General features: G+C 33.8%; 1 pseudogene; it reads left to right on the forward strand.

The window, feature by feature from the left end:
- Nucleotides 1-7,581: 7,581 nt before the first annotated feature.
- LOC149560886 (uncharacterized protein At2g33490-like) lies at nt 7,582-11,735 on the forward strand (annotated as a pseudogene).
- Nucleotides 11,736-13,668: the final 1,933 nt, after the last annotated feature.

The raw sequence follows: 13,668 nt of genomic DNA on the forward strand, positions 1-13,668 counted from the left end.
TTCTAAGCTATATGGAGTAACCTTCTATTTTTTGCTCATAACTTGAGCAGATGAACTCCATTTTTGAAAAATGAAATATTGTCGAAAAGTTGATTCTGAGCTCGTCATCATGGTTGTAGTTTTATGAGATTTTGATGCTATTTATATCTCTATTTTTCCTGTCAAAGACAAAACTTTGTGCTAACTCTTTCATTGCAAGGTTGTTTCACATTTTTCCTACATTTTTGCTGCATTAACTTGTGTTTTTTGCAGGGATATTTTGATCACTAACCATATTGCTTGCAGGTTTTGCTTTAAGTTTGTTTTGGAATGAACATGTATGCCTAAACACTCATCTTTAAATGCATGGTTAAATGCTAAAACAATCAAATTCCATCTTGAATTCCTTAAGGGAATTGACATGTATGCCTAAGCTAGAAAACATTTGGAATTGGTGCTTAAAAAAAACTCACACAATCTTGAATTCTTTAAGGGAAATTGATTTCATTTTCAACATTTTGCTTATGCACACACTCGATTTACTTTCTTATTGATGAATCTACATTTTCATTTATGTTGGCGCTATTTCAAGTTGGAAAGAACATTGTATAGTTTAATCACGTGTGTCTTCAACATAGATAGAAAACCTAAAGTTTCATCAAGAAAGAAAACGTGTCTTTTGAACCCCAAGGCCACTTACATATTCTCTCCCCTCGCGCCTTTGGGCGATCTTGGGTGCATAAGAAATAAGTGGTCTTGCTTTTACTTTTTAGGAGGCCTGCTTGGGGATTTCATCAACCCTTGGGACGACCTCAACTCTAGTGTTCTAGCGGAGTATAAAAATCAGGAGGTGAATTGAAAGACATCTCTCTTGGAAGTAAAATATTGTCACTCTTGGCTAAGCCCCAAAGAACTTTATACCTTTGGGAAGTGAAGGAGGAGATTCGGGTTACTGTCTCCCCCTAGCTGTGTGGAAGTATTTTCTTTCATCTACAAATTTGGGCCTCACGTACCTTGTGTATATCGAGGACACCCTCTAGTTGATCCTTGTACATCCTATTCAAAACCTTATAGGATTGTTGGTGTGTTTGAAATTCTTGAGTGTTTGAAACACACTTGCCTTGTACATATTTCCTTTTTTGATTTTGCATCTTAAACCTCAAAATCCAAAAAAATTATAAAACATAAAAATCCAAACAAAAATTAAAAAATTTTAAAAACAATAAAAAGAAGCTCTCATTTTCTCCATCAATTCTTCTTTCCATCACATCCATCACCCTCATAAATCTCTTGTCCTCATCATTCAAACCATTACTTCCAGTCTTCATCATCTTTGTCCACATCATTTCTTCATCACTCAATCTCAACCATAATCTTCATCCAAGTCATCCTTCATCTTCATCCAGATTCAATTTCCTCCACCAATCTCATAATGCATTCTTAATTCAATCCTTCAAATCATCATCCTTCTAATCCAATCCCTTGTCAAATCCAGTCATTTCTAATCAATTCTTAATTTGATCCATTTACATCTTCGTCCAAAATTAATCAATCTTTCTAATTTCATTCACATCTTCTTCTAATTCAACTTTTCATCAAATCTTCTACTTTGGACATAGGCACATTGTCATCACCATTGGACTTTCATTCAAATTTTACATTCACTTGGTTAGGGTTTTTATCAATTCAAAATCAAACCCTCATCCAATCATATCCAATCAAATCAAATCAAATCAAATCAAGTCCAATCATTATCAAGTGCAATCTATTTCAAATCCAATCAACGCAAAGTCCAAAATTTCTCTTAGTCCTAAGTTCATCTTCCATCCATCATCGAATCTTTCATCATTCTTCATCTCACATCTATGGATCTGAATGTGCTTAATCAAATTGTTGACAATCTTCAAAGACAATATAGAGTTATACCTCCCATTCAACCTACATATCATATCTATCCTCAACACTTCATATCCCACTCTAATCCATCTCATGTTCATTATTCTTCTTCCTTTGACAAGGGAAATCCACCTCATTATCCTTCAACTCCATACAATTCTATTCATAGCTCACACACTTCCTCAAACACAAATGACCTTGCCATGGAAATGGAGCAACTAAAGAATTGTCTCTTGGAAATTCAACAACAAGAGTCCACCTTCCATGCCATGTGTCCTCTTCTCCCATGTTTCAAAGATCCTAGTCCTCATGTCCCATCCAACACCAACCCTCCATGCAATCCCCTACCGATAATTGCACCTTCACACAATCCTAATCCTCCAAAAACATCATCCCCACCACATAAGGGGTATTTCTCATCATTCTTGGCTAAGTGTAAAATACAAAATAAAGTGATCCAATTACCCAAAGTTCTTTGTCCAAAGCACGTCACTATAGATTCCTCTTCTCCTCTAGATCTGAGCATTTCTTCATCCCCTCGTTCCCCTATCCCTCAAGATCCATTTATCCCCCTTAGTCCATCTCATGATTCCATTCCTAAACAAGATCAAAACATTCCATGTACCATGCACATTCCTCCCTCCATTCCATCTCATGAGTTAGCCTCCGTCAATCCTCCACTTCATGAAGATTCTCCTTCCACTCCATCCACTAGCTCTCATCCATGTCAAGATCAAATCAACCCATCTCATGGTTCCATTCCCTCCACTCCATCTCATGATCCACTCATTTTTCTACATGATCCTCTTTCAAGTCAAGATCAAAGCACCCCTTCATAATCCCTCTCATGATCCTAATACTCCACATGATCCTATCATACCTCTCCAATCCATTCATGAACCACATATACATGGACTCACATCTTGTGTTAAAAATGATAAGCATATCCTTGAAGCAATAATATTTCGAGATGTTGGTAGACCTTCCACAATTCCTTCTTCCAAACCTAAAGCTTCCCATTAGTCATCTTCCAAGTCCATTCTAAGCCCTTATCTTCCATCCATTCTAGGTCCTTATGTTCCATCATCAAACCCTTCATCCCTTCCATCCATTTTGGGTCCTTACATACATTCATCCACCATATCCATGTTTTCCACTTCATTCTCTCATGCTCCTAAAGATCAACAAAGGCACACATCCTTGCATTCCTTACCACGTTCACCATCCACAAGCTCTCCATCCCAGTTTTCTTCATGCACCCTTACCATGGCCAATGGAAGCAAATTGGATGCTAAAGAAAAGGAGCATAAAGACAAAAATCCACAAAAGCCCAAGGATCACCATGTCCCTTCTAAACAACATGTTCAAGACAAGAAAAATCTGATCCAAAGCAAAATCAAAAGGCTGCAAAGGCTCAAAATCAAACATGCAAAATTTTTGTGGATCCCAAAGCTACTTAATGTAGCAATGAATCTCAAAGAAAGATTCAAAATGACATTCAATTTGGCTAATCCAAAGGCTTCCACATCCATTTTGGGTCCTTATATACCCAAATCCACCATTCTAAATCCATCACCTCCTTTATCCATTTTGGGTCCCTCTATCCCAAAATTCAAACTCTCTCCCATGTATCCTCAACAATTTTCTCATTTTTATCACCCTTCAAGGTGTGTGCCAATGATGATCTTTCCGCCTCCTTCATCCACCCATTCACAAGCCTTCCAACCCAGCATCCATCAACCATGTCTTCCTCCCACCCAATCCACCCCCTTAATCCAAACCCTTTCATAAGTCATTATCCTCCATTCCCCAATCTACTTCATCCTTCTTTTCACTACCCTACCAACATCTATGTGTGAATAGTAAAATTCCTTGAAAATAACAAAGCAAAAAAAAAAACATATCAAGGGATACCATCCATGTAAATAGATTCTTGAATCCTCCCTTCATTCTCCTATCATGTATCCATTATCTTCCAATTCCACCTATCCCTCCATTCACTTTTCCTCTTCCACTTGCACTCTACACTGGGGGCAAGCTCCAGCCATACTACACTTACATACGTATCTTCCATGCTTCCATCCACCTTTTGTTATCCTTTTCCATCTTTGATCTTGACTTTCACTTTCCATTCATCCATCCATATGTGATTTCCATGTCCCTTTCTCCTTATCCATACATTATCCTACATACTTCCATCATTCTTCCATATCTTTGATCTTGACATGCTAGCCATATCTTGCATCTCATAGTCCTTATCATGTTCATTCATACATTTTCCATCCATACTGCTACATACTTCCATCCTTTTTTCATATGTCCTTAATATTGGTCATTCCTTCCATCCAATCCACTTCATACCCACATTTCATCCATATCCTTCATATCTGCATCCCTTTTTCATACCCTCCCTCTCATATCCCTTATTCATTCCACTTTCATTCCCATGATCATGATCCATACTAGAGGCACAATAACACAATGTTCATACATGCTTTGGAAGAGCACATGCCTTCTCTTCCTCCATATAATAGCCTTCGCACCATCTTCCCTTTTCATGCATCTTTTCCAACCATATTTTCTTCCATTTTCCTATCCTTGGTATGGGGCATTTGGACTCCTTCAAAACATGACCCTTGGCTCCACATTTTGTGCTACCATATCATTTGGCCCCTCATATCTTTTCACCATTCCTTTCATCCACCAACTCACGTTGCTTTTCCTCCATTTACCATCCCTTGGTTATCCCTTGTCATTGGTTCTAATCCATTCCACCTTCCATCAATTTGTACTTCTTCCAATTCAATTCAATCAATTAATTTTTCCTCTAATCTAATCATATTCCCTTCTTCTAATCATTTCATTCAAATCATTTCCATAATCCATTCCTTCATTTTTCCATCTATTTTCATATACCTTGATCAAATTTATAGTCTTCCATTCAACACATTTTCCTCTAGAGAACTTTATCATTTTCTCTCTTGCATCATGCTTCCATTCCAATTCACTTCATCCATTATCTTATCATATCTTATCCCAATTCTTCTAGTTCATTGTCTATTCTCATGACACTGAGCTTCAACCCATCAAACTGTGCTTATCAAATAGTAATTGCAAACAAACTTACAGAAATTCAAAGTGAGACTAAATGATTTAAGAACATTGTTCCTTTCACACTATTGCCAATGAACAATCACAAACAATTCAATCAAACAATCAATTTTTTCCTTACAGGATGAATCCTTCCTCCATAGGCTTAACAAATTTTACTATCAAAATCAAGTTCATGGCAAGAACTGTGGACTGAATGACTACTTGGTCATAAGGTCTTTTGGTGATTTTATCTTTGTGTGTCAGTGATAGCCTCCCCATGTGTGCCTCAATCTTCAATATCTTGGTATCATTTGAATGGATTAACCTGATTACACGTGTCATTTTGCAATATGATCTATTTTCATGATTCTTTAGCACAGCTCTATCAGTTTTTGAGTTATGATTATGCATTTCTCACTAGGGGCAATGGGTTAGCACACTTTCCACCAAGATCCCTAACAAGACTTTGTGTGTTCCCAGACCTCTCTAGTGTGTATATTTCATTTGTTCCATCATGACTTTGAAACCTATATCTATTGTGTTGAGAGTCTAGTCCACGCAAAGGAATATTGGCATCTATGCTACTATAGCATTTGATGCATAACTCCTCTTGCAATATCAAAATAAGGTGTGCTCTCCCATATGAACACAATTGAATCTCATGCGCTCATGTAGTTAAATTGCATTTAGATTAATCATTATCCACTTCACCCTGCTTCATGTCAAGCTTACCAACAAGTCATGCAAGGTCATCTCTTAAGCCTTTTCTCTTTCCCTTTTCCTTCCTGTGTCTATTTTCGAGAAAATAGGGAAAAATATATTCATTTTCACCCCATTTCCTCGAGGGGGCACCCTCCTCCCCTGTCATTTCCATAGGACTCCTATCCTTCTTTGGGGCAACCTATATTTTCTTTTCTTTGATATGATGTCATCCTGACATCACCTCAAAGAGAGGCAAAATGTAGATGCTTAAAATCATCCCTAAACACTTTATTAATCTATTAATATTACCCATGACATTGTAATTAATTATTTATCAATTAATTATATTGCTCACATTCTTCTACTTATTTAATTAAATTATTTTAATTAAATGAGTTCATTCTCCTAAGTATTTAAATTTAATTTAAATACTCCTAGCCTTAATGTGTTAAATTAATTTAACAAATGATCCTCCATGTCTCCCCCTTTTTAAATAAATTTTATTTATTTAAATCCTCACAGTCCATTAATTCCTCTAAACTCATGATTAAATTAAATCTCATTTAATTTAATCTTAAGCCTAACCTAGAGCCTAGCGTATAACCGTCATTTTCATCCTCCTATGCCTACCCATTACTTAATCTCACTTTATTAGCTTAAATCCTTTTTTTAAAATAGCTGTTAACTCTTAAGAGTTTGCGCATACATGTGTGAAAAGCTCTTGATCCAATAAACCTTCCACTTCATTTATGCCTCTTACACCTCTTACAAATTTGTCCCCCACAAACATTAAAAGCTTTTTTTGGCTTTTGCATGGCTTGTCCTTTAGCCCATGTGTCTCCCTTGTGGCACCTATATGGAGGCCACCTCACCAAGCCCTCCCTCAAGCCTATAAATAGAGGGCTTGTCTCAAGCATTTGCATCTCCTGTTATTGCATTGTTATCATGCCATTTTGAGCTTAGAATCTTTATGCTAAGGGTTTTGCATTGTAGTTTGATTTTCATAGAGGTTTCTAGAATCATACTAACAATTTGGTAGCTGATTTAGTTTGCATCATGCATTATTAATCTAGTTTCTACATGCATTTGTAGTTTCATTTTAGCTTGCATTTTTATCATAGTTTTCAAATCTAGTTAGTTCTTTTGTTGCATGTCATCTTCATCCTTGAATGCCTTCAAGAATGGCTCTCTCCATAGCCATTTTGTGAGGTATTCTTCATCTCATTTAATCTAGATTCATATCTTACATGCATGCACACTTGCACTCACTCATTTAAGAGATTAACTCCATTGTTGTATTTGGGAGAGCACACCAAACATACCCTCCATCTTAACACACCAACAGGGCCTCTCATGGGTGCCTTTGTTGAGTTGTAGAGGTGGTTGGAAGGTTGGATTTGTTGGTTTCTTAGGGTGGCAAAACCCAAACAAGCACTGGTTGATATTTATTCCTTTCATTTTGGTGAATGCTTGATGCATGTTGAAGGTTTTTAAACTAGTGTTTGTTTGTTAACCCATGCTTCTTGCAGTCTCATTTTCTAGCACACAGGTCTACAAGATCCAATCTATTGCTTTTACATAAAGGTTGGTACTCAAGTAACAAGTAATCATGCTTCAAACTCTAGTCAAAAGATATGTTCCATAAGGATGCTTCACCATCCCTTGATCTTTGTTCTTCCCAATCCCATGCTATTTTCCTAATGAAATATGGATCTAGGGTTTCAAGGAATGCTTTTTTAACATTTTCATGTTTGTTTCCCTTCTCACCCCACCTCTATCTTTCCCACTTGCTGCCTAATCTCTCTACACAAAAATAAAAAATAAAATGAAGGGAGGGGGAAAGCATTGGACTTAATGACATAGCTTTTTCCCAATTTAGTGAAATGAGAACAATACTACAATATTAGCACGATGGACCTAAAAGTTTGAACTAATGATCTTAGTTACTTGATCATTGTTTTTCCACAAAAAATGCTTTTAAGGATGAAGCTTTCCTCATAGAACATATATGAAACATAAAAGTGATAAATCTAATATTATTATTTTTTCAGAGTATCTTCTAAATCTATTATACTACATAAGTATAGTTAACTTATGTCCTTACTCCTCACATTTCTATGTCTGGTTGCAGGAATTGAAAGAGCATTGTGATGCAAAAACGTAGATAGTAGTTTATTTATTCTTTATCGCTCCCCCTCCCCCCCCCCTTTATGTTAAGTAGTACTATTAGAGAAATATATTTTTATGAGTATATTATCCATTTCAGACAAGCATATGAGCATATGCAAGTAGAGAGAGCAAAAGGAAAATCTAAGACTAGTAAAGGGGAAATATTTACCTTTGAACATTCACAATTAGCTAAAGAGGACTATGAGAATGAGGTGATACTGCTTGTTTTTCAATTGAAGTCTTTGAAGCAAGGGTAATCTCATAGTATTTTAACTCAAGTTACTCATCACTATATCACTCAAGTTTATAACTACAATGCTTGCACTCTTCCCTCACTCTATCCTTTTAAGTTTCTATAAATCAATCTATAGTACCTTTCTCACCAATTCTTTCCTTTTCTCAATGGAATAGTTGAATTTATATAGAAAGGGGCTTGCTACTCTTGAGGCACTTGAACCTCATGTAAAGAATATTGTTGAAGAGTAGTGTATTGAATATCAACTTAATGAGCTAGTGGAAGATAATGGAGAAGTGAATTATGAATTCTATCCAGAATATGATGAATCTACCACCAATTTTGATAATTCCATGGAGGTACATTGCATTTCTCTTTTTTTTAAACATAAAAAGGGGTCTACTATAAATCCTTACTTTATTCCTATTTGAACATGTTTATCCTATGAAATTCAGACATGAGATTATTTTTGAATGGATTTTAAGATGTTATGATATTTCTACTAAAGATAAAGCGAGATTCACACTCATCATAGCTTTGTAGAATCTTGTTAAAATACAATTATAGTTTAATAGTTTTTTCCATTCAAAATGCTTTCAATCGAAAGGACTAGCTTATTTAGTTGGAATATTTCAATTTTATGTAGGCAAATCTTTGACTTAATGGATCTGTATTAATGGCTATTTTTAGTTGTATGCTTGATATCAAGGTCTTTTTTGTTAATTGTCTTAATGTCAAATATAATTATCCAAAGAATGCTATTGTTTGTATTCTAGTTATCATATACTTGATTTGGTTCTGATGTACTTTTATATAGCAATCATATTTTGTTGTTAGACAAATTTGAGTCATCTTCTTTGTGTTCATCTTTACAAGTTGAAGCTACCCAATCAGAGGTATTTAAGCACTCCCTTACTTGGAAGGAGGATACTATAAAATATAAATGAAGAAATAAAAAGATTTATCTTAAGATTAATTTTTTGTGCAATTGATAATTCAAATTTGTCTGGCTAGTAATTTCTAGTCAAGTTCTTCATTGAGTCTTTGATGTTAAAACTATGATTATCATGAATTCCAAGCATGGGCATGGTCATTTTATTATTTTTCAATTTGCTTCATGAATTGAAAATTTTATTGGCATAAATCTATATAATTATGTAAAGATGTTGCATTGTAGATTCACACTATAGACAAAATTTTGTTTTTATAAGTTCCATGCTTGGGAGTCTAGTCATTAACTAAAATTTTAGACATGGATTCACATCTATATCAATCTATCTCATCCATCTTGGGAAGGGAAGAATGAGAAAATACTAAAGGATATTTATGTAGAGCTTTTAGTATAACAAGATAGAGATCTTACTATTTTCTAGTTTTCTTCATGAACTTCAAATTTTAATGACTTAAATTTATGAAATTATGTGAGGATGCTACATTATAGATTGACCATGTAGACAAAATTCTCTTTAGATTCATGTTTGGGAGTCTAGTCTTCAAGGAAAAGCTTAGACATGGAATCACATCTTTAACAATCTATTTGATCCAACTTGGAAAGTGAAGAATGACAAAATGCTAAGGATATTTATGTAGAATTTCATAGAATAGTGAAAAAGAGATCTTCCTTATAACTATTTTTATTAGCAAATTCCAAGTAGAATGCATAGTTCTAGAAACATTTTATTTTATATTTACTCATAGTTAAATGCTATAGGTAATCTTACAAAGAAAAGAAAATAGACATCCATAGTCAATAGATACAATAGGGCATATGCTATATTTTAATGAAATTTTGTTATCTCTTTTCTAGATAAATGTTATGCCCTATTTGGTTTTAGTAAACTTCAAAATTAGTTGTTCCAATGTTGAAGTTCTTGTGGGATAAAATGCATAATTTTCATATAGTGATTTTTAGTTTAGGATACTTTTCTTCTTCAACCTGTGTACTATATTGTACTTTGAAAACCAACTGTCATGAATATGAAATTCCTTTGCTACTTTGATAATATAATATATCATTATTCACAATTAAAAAATTTTCTATCAACTTTGGCAATATCAAGAGTGCACAATGAGGCATGTTATACTTCAATAGTTCTACTTTGCTTACATTTCAAAGAATACATGTCCATGTTATATGTTTATGCTCTTCTTTCTCTTATATTCATACATGCTTCAACACATTTTTGTCCATAAATTACAAGTTCCTGATATTCTCTTAGAATTTAACAATTTGAAAGTCCACCAATCAGAGTGGTAGTAGCAAGCTATCTTTGACAAATTTTAGTTCAATTCCAATTTTCCATGAGGATATTAATTTTTTCTTTATTATCTACATTGTTATTATTAAATCCTTGCTATATTTTGTTTGTTAGAGTAAGCAACAAATTTAAGATGATTGAATTTTTGGAGTGATTTGTAACATGAATATGTTTGTGTGCATAGGCAAGACCCAAAGAGGTTGAGTATAGACTTAGTACTACTAGGCATCCAATGATTGGTAGTAAATCAACACCCTTGGCACACTTATGCTCTGCCAGTTCTGGTTGGTGGTGGAAGTGGGAATACAATTGGTAGAGGAATTAATTTTGAAATGGGATCAGGGACAATAGGTGGAACTAAGACTATTGGCTCTTTGTGGCATACATCTCCATTATCACAATCCAATATTCAATATATAGGATTAAAAAAGAATGGGTTGAATCTTGTTGAATTAGCTAAAAACCTTTGTACTACTCACATATTGAGTCAAAATCATATATCAAGAGGTCAACCACTTCCAAAGAACCAAATATGGGCATTCGAGTAAACACATTACCTATGCCAGCTTCAGTTCAAAGGATACCTATGGTAAGGTTTGACATTGAAAATGCTTTTGATTCTAAGAGAATCAAACAACATGTTGTTTTAGGTCCATTGACAAGCAAGTTGTGGTATAATTAGTCAAGTATACTTGGTAGTGGCCCATTGACATCTAAGCATATATAATCTTCCTTCAAATCTAGCCCTATCCTTCATTCCTCAATATCTTGTCATGGTGGTCCATCAAAATTCTCTCCCAATGTCTCACCTCTTAATCTATCTTCACCCTACAAAACCACACTATATGAGCTTCCCAAGCCACCTATTGATTTAGCAAAGCCCTTAAAAGTCTTCTAACATATCTAATATAACTCATTCAACACCTTTTATGGGTAAGAAGAGTCAAGTGAATTCAATCATACAAAAGCATGGATCAATAATCCCAAAGCTTGCATCTCCATTGCCTCCACCTCTCCTAGTCTTATAACTCATAGTCTATCTATACCTCCTAGTGATCTAAAGGGTCAATTTTTGCAGCTTCTAAAGAGTAAAAAAGTCTCAAAAGCTATAAAACTCCTTGAAGAAGCTCCTTTGCTACCTTTGACGCCCATCCCCTTTCTTAACACTAGAGAAAAATAATCAAGTGTAGATATTTCTGGCACATCTGGAGAATCATTAGAAGTGAGTATGCTTTACAAAAATATATATTTAGTTTTCTTTTTCCTTTAAAGTTTCCTATTAAATAATATAAATCATAGGGTGTGACCATGTCTTTATAATCTTTTAGGTCTCAAAATATTATGTAAATGGTGAAGTATATAGTGTACATGTAAGTATTCATACAAAGATTGAAGAAGTATGATATGTCTACTTTGATGAGATAATGAAAGTTTGTTTCTGATGTTCATGATATCATTGAATCTTGAACAATCAACCCTTAAGAATTTTAATCATAAGCACTCTGATAATTTAGGTTTGAGTTTAAATATGAACGTTTGGTTAGTTTGAAGAGGTGAGAAGCTAAATTATAGAGAAATTTATAGGGTTTATAGAATTGGAGCAATCCTCTAAGTATTCAAGGTAGCGCTGAAGAGTCCAAGGCATTATTTATGTCTTGTAAATACTTTTAAAACTATTTCCTATTTAAGAAATTTAGAGATATAAATAGAATTTCAGGATCTTAGTTTGAAAATAAGTCTAGTCCTTTCAAAACTTGATATCCTCTTCACTAGGCAAGTCACACAATAACTTACTGACAAGTTTCTATAAAATTGACTGCAACATTTGCTTAAAAGCCTTGCAAGTAAATGGAAAACAAATTTAAAATTGGGAATTTTCCTCTAAAAATTGATTCAAATTCATCTAATTTAGTTTTCTTGCATGTGGTTAAAAATTATAGTTCAATTATGATTGAACATTATATTTTGTAAGTTTTATAGTGTGAATAGCATGGGAAGCTTCCATAGTCCATAGTGTTGAAAATAAACTCTCAAAAAAAAGTAAGGTCATAGACATTATAAAACTCTATATATACATTGTGGCACTTTATATAGACATTGTGACACTCTATAAATGGATTCAAGATGATAGATAATGTGGTTATTGTTGAATGTGAAGTCCAACAGTCATTAGAACATTCCTCCCTAGTAATAATTACCTCCTTGTGATTTGCCCCCTTTTTTTTTTATGAAAGTGTCTCCCAATAAAGTTTCATGATTCTTCCTCTTCGTGTCCTTAGTAAGAAGGATTTCAAAATCATCAAATCTTAATACACTTTCTTTCTTGCCAACTTTTTATAGCCATAACTATGCATCCTTGTAATTATTTTATGCTTTAGGGGGATAGATAGGTAAGTGAAACAGTTGAAGAACTTCAACACTTGTCTTATATCCTCACTTTTCATAATATGACCAAATTTTTTTTCTAGATAATGGGCTAAAGTCTAGTTTATTCATTATTTTATTATTTGTTGAAATTAATTATTATTATTATTATGAGTTAAGTTCAAGGAGACTCGAACCCAAGAATCTCATATGAGAGGCTAACTATTTACCATTGGTGGATGTTATCTAGATCAAACAAATATCAGCTACATAAACCTTATATCTATAATACTTTAGATAATGGAGATAAATTTATATAACCAATTATATTTGTTATGTCAATTTCAGTAATATCAATAATGCTCTTAGGATAATAGAATTAAATTTAGGATGGCAAGAAGTTTGATATGTTTCTTATTCATCTCTTTATAGATTGAATGAGTTGAAAATGAAATATTTGATTTTATAAGATAGATATTTGGATATTTTTATGAATCAATCCTATATGGATTGGATGAGGACAATGTTTGATCCAAACAATAATCCTGATATGATGACCTATTTGAAGAGAAGTCAGTTATACCTTGAGAATGTATGAATGGGTAAATGAATTATTGATGCAATCTCTATTTATGGAAATCTCTTTATGAATTTTCAAATATGATTATCACCATCTCTAATTATTATCCATCTTTTTTATGTGATGATCTTAGTGTGATAGTATCTCTATTTGAGTCTAGATGTGCATGCATTTCTTTATCTTGATAATTGTGGATCAATACAACCCTTCTTGGCTATGACAAGGCTCCTTAAGGGATTGATTATGGTGTGTAACTATGAATAGATGTGATTGATGTCCTTTGAGAAGTAATTTAGTCTTATTTAATATGTTTTGAGGAGGCGTGATGGTAGAAGTCACATCAAACCATTTTGTCTCATGCAACAAATCACATTTCTTCATGTAACTTGATG

The sequence above is a fragment of the Cupressus sempervirens genome, chromosome 4 (genome assembly GCF_028749045.1).
Source record: "Cupressus sempervirens isolate cs-2001-9-10 chromosome 4, ASM2874904v1, whole genome shotgun sequence".
Lineage (NCBI taxonomy): Eukaryota > Viridiplantae > Streptophyta > Pinopsida > Cupressales > Cupressaceae > Cupressus > Cupressus sempervirens.